This window comes from Heterocephalus glaber, unplaced genomic scaffold, assembly GCF_053883595.1.
Source record: "Heterocephalus glaber isolate CG9 unplaced genomic scaffold, H.glaber_assembly_v1.0 deba00001571, whole genome shotgun sequence".
NCBI lineage: Eukaryota > Metazoa > Chordata > Mammalia > Rodentia > Bathyergidae > Heterocephalus > Heterocephalus glaber.
Genome location: NW_028258356.1, coordinates 1,469,008 through 1,477,706, shown reverse-complemented (window position 1 = coordinate 1,477,706; position 8,699 = coordinate 1,469,008). Strand labels below are relative to the sequence as shown.

Sequence of the window (8,699 nt, the reverse complement as noted above, 5' to 3'; positions counted from 1 at the left end):
TCAAAAACAGACTTCCAGATCACCTACAGCAACCTCAAAGGGAAATGAGATGGAACACTCTGATACTCAACCACCTGGACTCCCTGAACTGGCAACAAAAGAGGATCTGGAAAAAATGAAATCAGAAACAACTTCTCAGATAACAGCAAAGATTGTGCCCATAGTGCATGACATGATTAATAAATCTAGAGAGGGCACAGATAAAAAAATAGAGAAGCTGAGGAACATGATGGAATCCCAACATAGGAAACAAATGGAATCCATAAAACAGATACAAACAGATTTCCAAGAGATTAAAAACTCCATCGAAAGTCTGCGCAGCAGAATGAACCAATGTGAGGACAGAATTTCACATATAGAAGATAAGATTGCAATTAATGACCAGGAAAAGAAAAATTGCTTTAAAATTGTAAGGGAACATGAGAAATCAATCCAGCAGCTGCTAGACGATGCAAAGAAGAATAACATAAGACTGATTGGAGTCAATGAAGAAAGAGAAGACAGTGCAGATGACATAAAAAAACTCTTCACAGAAGTGATGGCAGAAAACTTCCCAAGGAGGGGAAAAGAACTTTACATACAGATAAGGGAGGCATATAGGACTCCAGCTAACCTTAATAAAAAGAAATCTACACATAGGCATATAATAGTTAGGATTCCAGAAATCCAACAGAAGAATAAAATTCTACAAGCAGTGAGAGAAAAGAAACAAATCACATACAAAGGAAAGCTCATCAGAATCACAGCTGACTTCTCAATGCAAACCCTCAAGGCAAGAAGAGCTTGGAGGGATATTTCAAGCCCTAAAGGAAAACATCCTCCAACCCAGATTGATGTACCCTGCAAAACTATCTTTCAAAATTGATGGAGAAATAAGATGCTTTCATGATAAAGAGCACCTCAGGGACTTCATGGATACCAAACCGGCACTCCAGAAAATTTTAGACAATACCCTAGGAAAAGGCAATGAGGATCACAACCCCAGGAAACTCAGCAGAATGAATCCATTGGGCGTGACAAATTAAATGCAAAGGGGGAGAATCCAACAAAAAGAAAAAGTCATGACAAGGCTTTTAAAACTTTTGACTTCATCTCCCTAATGAGTGTATAATTCAATCTTATTATTGTACTGTTTAGTATTTTTCTGATTCTAGAGTTGCACACCTTTCCTTGTGCTATACTGTCTATTTATCATCTTCTTATGTCTACATTTTAATTGGGTTGTCTGTTAATGAGCTCTAAGAATTCTTTATATATTCTGCTCATAGGTTATATGCATTGTAAATATGGTCTGTTTAAGGACTACTTTTCATTTTCATGATGTCATTTAAAGTTCTAAATTTTGATGGAATCTCATTTATCAATTTTTTTCTTTTATACATCATGTTTTTTGTATCCTAGGTAGTTCTTGCCTAAGCTGAATTCATAAATATTTTCCCTTATAATTTCTTCTTAAAGTTTTATACTTTTAGGCTTTCTTATTTAGGTTCTTGAATCCCTTCAAGTTATTTTCATGTATGGAAAAAAAAAGGTTGAGGTTAATTTTTTATATACAGATACTAGGTGTTCTAGTGGCATTTGCTGAAGACACTATCTCTTCCTCGGCTCTTGAATCGAGTTTATATTCTATAAAATGTTAATGTTAAATAATCTTTCAAAACTCAGTGGACCATATATGTGTGGTTCTATTTCTAGATTCTCTGTTTTATTCAAATGATCTATATGTCTTTCCTTACACCAACACTGCCTTGATTACTGTAGCTTTAGAAGAAGTCTTAAAATTGGGTGCTAAACATCTTCCAACACTGTTTTTGTTTTTGGCCTTTCTGGGTCCTTTGTACTCCTACATAGCTTTTAAATTTCAATATCCAGTTCTCCATTTATAGCAAGTATACACAGACCTGAATTTTTATATATACTTTGTGTTTTCTAATCCTGCTAAATTCAAGTACAAGTTCTAGGGGCTTCTAGAGATTTCTTAGTATTTTCTCTGTAGATGATCATTTCATCCACATATAAAGATTTTGCTTCTGCCATGCCAATCCTATCCTAGTGGTGTCATTTTATTGCCAGACTATTTTGGTTTAGACCTATGTTTCAAAGTCTAATGGACAGATGAAGAGTAGGCACATATGCCCTTGTTCCCCACTTTAGGGAGAAAGCATTGTATCGTCTCCATTCATAGAAGGAGTTTTTGTTGGAAGTATGGAGTACATGTCTTTGATCTGTTGAGAAGGTTCTGTTTTACTTCTAGTCTCCTGATAGCTTTTACCATAAACAGCTGTAGAATTTAGTCCAATACTCTTTCTCCAACTAGTGACAGGATCATATGGCTTTCTCCTTTCCTCTGTTAAAATGATTACTTTTGGGGATGGATCTTCCAATGCTAAACCAACACTGCCATCCCTATAATTAAACCACTTTCTACATCCTACCAGATCTGACTTCCAATAGTTTGTTTTGTTAAACAAATTTCTATCTATGTTCATAATTTTTTCTTCTATTATCTTTATCCAGTTTTAGGATTAGCACAATGTTGATTTCCTACAATGAGGGGAGAAGTGTTCCTTCTTTTTTCTGCTTTAAATGTTTGATATAATTTATCAGTTAAAATGTTTAACTGATTTAAATGTTTAACTGATGAGCCTGGTGTTGTCATATAGGTAGGTTTTCAAGCTAGGAATATACTTTCTTTAATAGGTGCTATTCAAATTTTATATTTCCTCCTGAGTTAGTTTCATTAATTTGTCTTCCAAGTTACTTCTTAGAAGTTGTCAAATTTATTTCAAAAAAGATTTTTGTAATATGCTTTCTATATCCTTTTAAATTCTGTAAAATCTGTGGTAATGTCTCCTAGATCTTAATATTTTCTCTCTTTTCTCCCCCATATATTAATATTTAATATTTTAATTTAAAAAATGAATAACTGATATTGTGTAACAGGAAAAAAAGGTCTAAAAGAGCAGGGGAATTGTGAAGGGTAGGGGAAGGGAAAAAGAAAGGAAAAAATATGAGAAGAGGAAAAAAGTGGAAACAAGTTCTTTGCAAATAGGGAAGGGAGGGCAAGGGAAGGGGAAAAAAATAAAAACCAAGAGACTCATGTAATGGTACAAGATTCCAATGATGAATGTAACTGTATTTTATACCTAAAATGTACCAATAAAGTTAAGGGGAGGGGGAAGAAATTCATGACCACCAAACCAGCATTACAAAAAATCCTCAAGGATATCCTAGAGACCATGAAGCCAACAATGCCAATAAGTCAAAAAAGAATGAATACATCTGGCAGGATGAGCAGCTAAACAAAAGGAAAAACTAATTAAATTAGCAACAGGAAAATAATGCAGTGACAGGAATAAGACAATACCTCTTAATAACAACTCTGCCACTGCTTTTTTTTTTTTTTTTTTTTTTTTTTGGTACCGGGGATCAAACTCGGGACCTTGCGCTTGCGAGGCAGGTGGAGGCACCACTGAGCTAAATCCCTTGCTCTCTCAGTAATAACTTTGAATGTCAATGGTCTTAGTTCCCCAATCAAAAGACACAGACTGGCAGAATGTATCAAGAAAGAAAACCCAACAATATGTAGTATACAAGAAACACATTTAATTCAAAAAGAAACTCACAGGCTCCTGGGTGGCTGGAGGCCGCGGCTTCAGCGTGGAGAGCGAGCCCAATGGAGGAAGCAAGCAAGGGGCCAGGTTCCTGAGCTTCGCGATTCCTGTGTCACCTTCTGGGCTCCCAGCCTACTGGGTTGCATGATCCCTCCAGCAGGAGCTGGGATTTTTTGCCAGCCGCTGCGAGGCCGGCTGAGTTACCAGCTATGGCTATGGGGCTGCCACCTCCTCTCCCGACCTATGATACAAAAGATCTTCCAGGGGCTGCACCTGCCTGCTTTTGCCTAAGAAGAATTTGAATAACCTTATTTTGGCTTTGGATTTTAGAAGAGAATCACTAAGCCGAGACCAGACTCAGTGAGTGAGCAGGTGTTTTGGACAATAGACTGGTTGACCCCATCTCTATTATAAAAATGTCTCAGAGCAACTGGGAGCTCGAGGTTGACTTTCTCTCCTACAAGCTTTCCCAGAAAAGATACAGCTGGAGTCAGTTCAGTGATATAGAAGAGAACAGGACTGAAGGCCCAGAAGGGACTGAATCAGAGATGGAGACCCCCCAATGCCATCAATGGCAACCCATCCTCGCACCTGGTGGATAGCCCCACAGTGAATGGGGCAACTGGCCACAGCAGCAGTTTGGATGCCCAGGAGGTGATTCCCATGGCAGCAGTGAAGCAACCTCTGAGGGAAGCGGGCAACTAGTTTGAACTGCAGTACGGCAGGCATTCAGTGACCTATGCTGTGCCCAGATTTTGAGGTCCCCAAAGACCACCAAGGAGCTGATTCCGATGTAAACACATGAGGGTCATTTATTCAAGCTCGAGCAGGCACTCCCAACCGTCACCGCCACAGCAGGTCAAGATTGAGAGCCCTGACTCCAAATCAGCAGGGGTTTTTATAGTGGTTACAGCAAGGTTCTAGATTGGTAATTAAACCTGATTGATTGTGCCTTGTGCACCCAAGCTGCAAACGGTTGCTAACTACTGATTAGCTGTTGCTAGGGGATGGCTGAACACTATCACATGCAGGTGGTCAAAATACATCTTGTGGTTTTTCTTAGAACTGAAACTTATGCCACCAAATTTTAGAATGGAGTCACTGAAGTCTCACACCTACATCTTAGCTCCACACCACCCCAGGTACAGCATATCAGAGCTTTGAATAGGTAGTGAATGAACTCTTCCGGGATGGGGTAAACTGGGGTCACATTGTGGCCCTTTTCTCCTTTGGCGGGGCATTGTGCATGGAGAGCCTAGACAAGGAGATGCAGGTATTGGTGAGGCAGATCGCAAGCTGAATGGCCACTTACCTGAATGACCACCTAGAGCCTTGGATCCAGGAGAAGGGAGGCTGGGACACTTTTGTGGAACTCTATGGGAACAATGCAGCAGCTGAGAGCCAGAAGGGCCAGGAGCACTTCAACCACTGGTTCCTGACAGGCATGACTGTGGCTGGCATTGTTCTGCTGGGCTCACTCTTCAGTCAGAAATGACCAGACACTGACCACCCCTCACCTTCCCACCCCCTGCTTTGCCCCCACCACATCCCTCCATCCAGCCACATTTGAGACCAGGAGAACCACTACATGCAGTCCATGCCCACCTGCCCATCCCAGGGGTAGGTCTAGACCTGGTCCCTCGAAAATAGTTTTCTAGAATCTACCACACTACTGTGAGAACTGCCTTCCCCCATACCTCAGTTCTCCTGGCCTCAAAATCCAGTTTCCCTAGAATCTGCCCCATGGAGGCTGGTACGGGGTGGGGGTGGGGTTAGGGGCAGGAGGGTCCTGCCTAATTGGTGGAACCCTTATTACCCTTAGCCTCTGAGAATGCTTTCCTGGCAGGGAGCTGGAAAGTTTTCTGAACCTTGTCCCCAGAGAGACTAGATTGCCTTTGTTTCAATGTTTGTGGTCTCAGAATTGATCATTTCCCATCCCTCTCTGGACCTGGCCTCCCTTCCTTCCATCACCACCCCCTAAGAGCCATTTAGAAGACACTTTTGACTAATCAGGAATTCAGGCTGCTTGGGATAAAGAAACAAGGACCAGAATTCCCTCCCCATGTCTGGCCAGGCCAAAGTCTCCACCCCTAGTCTGAATGTTCTCCAGAGGCCTCTGGGTAGAGGCCAGCCCTATCTAAGAGGGAGGGGGCTATCGCTGCAGGAAGCACCTCATGCTCGAGGTAGGATGGCCCTTGCAATTTAGCATCACCCTAGTCCCTTTCCTTCCCCTCCCCTCCCAGGCTCCCATGACCATGACTGAGGGAACCAACTGGCCCAAGACAAGTGCCCCATAGCTGTTTATGGCCTTGCTTCCTGCAAGACCAGCCCATGGCATCTTGGCTTTGGCTGTTGCCTATGGCGCCCATGGGCCAAGAGACCTTAGCCCAAAAGTGAAGGGGAGCTACAGGGAGCAGCTGTGGGAACCTTGGGGTCTTCCCTACCTCAGGCAGAAAGGGCAGGAAGGAGAGCCTGGTGCACGGGGTGGGGGTGAGGCTGGCTGGGGCCTGTCCTGCCTGGCCAGGTAGAGTCATGCCCCACTCCCATGCAGCCTGGGCAGCTGGGCTGCCAAGGTCAGAGTTGCCTGGCCAGGAGCCCTTCAGGCCTCCCTCTACCCTCTGCTCCATCCTTGCCCTGTCTCATCCCTGGGGGTCCCAGCACAGCACTGGCCACCCTGGGCTCTCTGCTGTACATATTCAAGACTAGTTTTTATTCCTTGTGAAAATGATACACTATTTTTGTTAAGCATGTCTGTATGTGTGCAGAGCTGCTGGCTTGCTATGTGCGTGCATGTGGAGAGCTCGTGCCCGGAGAGTGGCAGCCTGATGCTCCCTCCCCTAGGGAGGCCTGGGGTCCTGGCTCCTGAGGGGCACCTGTCCCTCCCCTGATCCACCCCCTACTTTTGTTCCAGCTCTGAAATAGTCTGTGTGAAGGTGAAAGTGCAGTTCAGTAATAAACTGTGTTGATTTGGTGAAAAAAAAGAAACTCACAAACAAACACTAATGGACATGAAAAATCAAACAAACACCAATAAAACTGTAATGGGGGACTTCAATATCCCACTTTCACAAATAGAGAAATCAACTAGACAAAAAGTTAACAAAGAAATATAAAAGTTGGACCAAGTCTTTTAACAAATGGACTTAATAGACATCTACAAAGTGTTCCACCCCAAAACAAAAGAATACACGTTCTTCTCAGCAGTACATGGGACTTTCTCCAAAACAGACCACATATTAGCCCATGAGACATGCTTAAGTAAATGCAAAATACCAAAATTATTCCATGCATATTATCAGACAGTACAATGAAAGTAGAAATCAATGGAAAAAGACACCACAGAAACTGTGCAAATACATGGAAATTAAAACTACTTTCTTAATGGGTCACATATGAAATTGAAGAAGAAATTAGTTCCTACAATCAAATGATAATGCCAGTATGACATGCTAGGACCTATAGGACACAATGAAAGTAGTCCTAAGAGGGAAGTTCATAATGATGAATTCCCACATCAGAAAAACAGAGCAAGCTCAAATAAATAACCTAATGATGCACCTCAAGGTCTTAGAAAAATAACAATTCAAACCCAAAGATAGTATGATGAAGGAAATTATAAATATCAGAGTGGAAATTAATGGAATTGAGATTTAAAAACAACACAGAGAATCAATGAATTGAAGATTTGTTTCTTTAAAAGACTGAACAGACAAACCCTTAGCCAATCTTATCAAAAAAAGGAAAGAAAAGATCCAAATCCATGCAATTAGAAATGAAAAGGATGAAATCGCAATGGATTCTGCCAAAATACAGAAGATCATAGGTAACTACTTCAAGAACCTATACTTTAATAAAGTAGAAAATTAGAAGAAATGGATAAATTTCTAGACACATGAACTGCCAAAGCTGAACAAAGAAGATATAAAATCCTGAATAATCCAATATCAATCAATGAAATGGAAGAAGTAATTTAAAAACTACCAGCTAAGAAAAGTCCAGGTCTTGACAGATTCACTGCCACATTCAATAAGAAATTTAGAAAAGATTCAAGGCCAACACTCAAATTCTTTAATGAAATTGAAAGGAAAGCAGTACTCCCAAAGTCATTCCTGGAAAGAAGTATTACCCTGATTCCAAAATCAGAAGAGCACATAACCAAAAAGGAGAACTACAGGTCATAATGAACATAAATGTAAAAATTCTCAATAATCCTGGCAAACAAAATGCATCAAATAATCAAAAAGATCATACACCATGACCACATAGGATTAATTACAGGGATGCAGGGGTAGTTCAACATACACAAATCAATAAATGCAATAACAGAAAAAATAGCCAAATTTAGTAATGCAATAGGATACAAAATCAACACACAAAAATCAACAGAATTCATGCACACCAATAATGAACCCACTGAGAACAAAATTAGGAATCCATAATACCAAGAAAAATTAAATACTAACCTAATGAAGGAAGTAAAAGACCTGTTCAAAGAAAACAGTACTCTGAAAAAGGAAATTGGAGAAGACATCAGAAAAATGAAAAGATACTGCTCCACCCTTCCCAGTCCAGAGGAAGGGGCTTCCGGGCCACCGTTCCATCGCTCCCAGCACAGAAGAGGTGAGCCATCTGGGCACCAACAGCAACCCCTCCCCACCATCAAAATGAGAAGACATGTAAAAAGTCTCAAAACAAGACTTCCAGATCGCCTACAGCAACCCAAAAGGGAAAGGAGATGGAACACTCTGATACTCAACCACCTGGACTCCCTGAACTGGCAACAAAAGAGGATATGGAAAGAATGAAATCAGAAATAATTTCTCAGATAACAGCAGAGATTCTGCACATAGTGCAAGACATGATTAATAAATCTACAGAGGACACTGAAAAAACAATAGAGGAGCTGAGGAACATGATGGAATCCCAACATAGGAAACAAATGGAATCCATAAAACAGATGCAAACATTTCCAGGAGATGAAAACTCCACTGAAAGTCTACATAGCACAATGAGCCAATGTGAAGACAGAATTTCAGATATAGAAGATAAGATTGCAATTAGTGACCAGGAAAAGAAAAATTGCTT

At 41.0% G+C, this 8,699-nt stretch overlaps 1 pseudogene; it reads left to right on the top strand.

Moving 5' to 3' along the window:
• Positions 1-4,018: 4,018 nt before the first annotated feature.
• Positions 4,019-5,174, top strand: LOC101723562 (bcl-2-like protein 1; annotated as a pseudogene).
• The last annotated feature ends 3,525 nt before the right edge of the window (positions 5,175-8,699 follow it).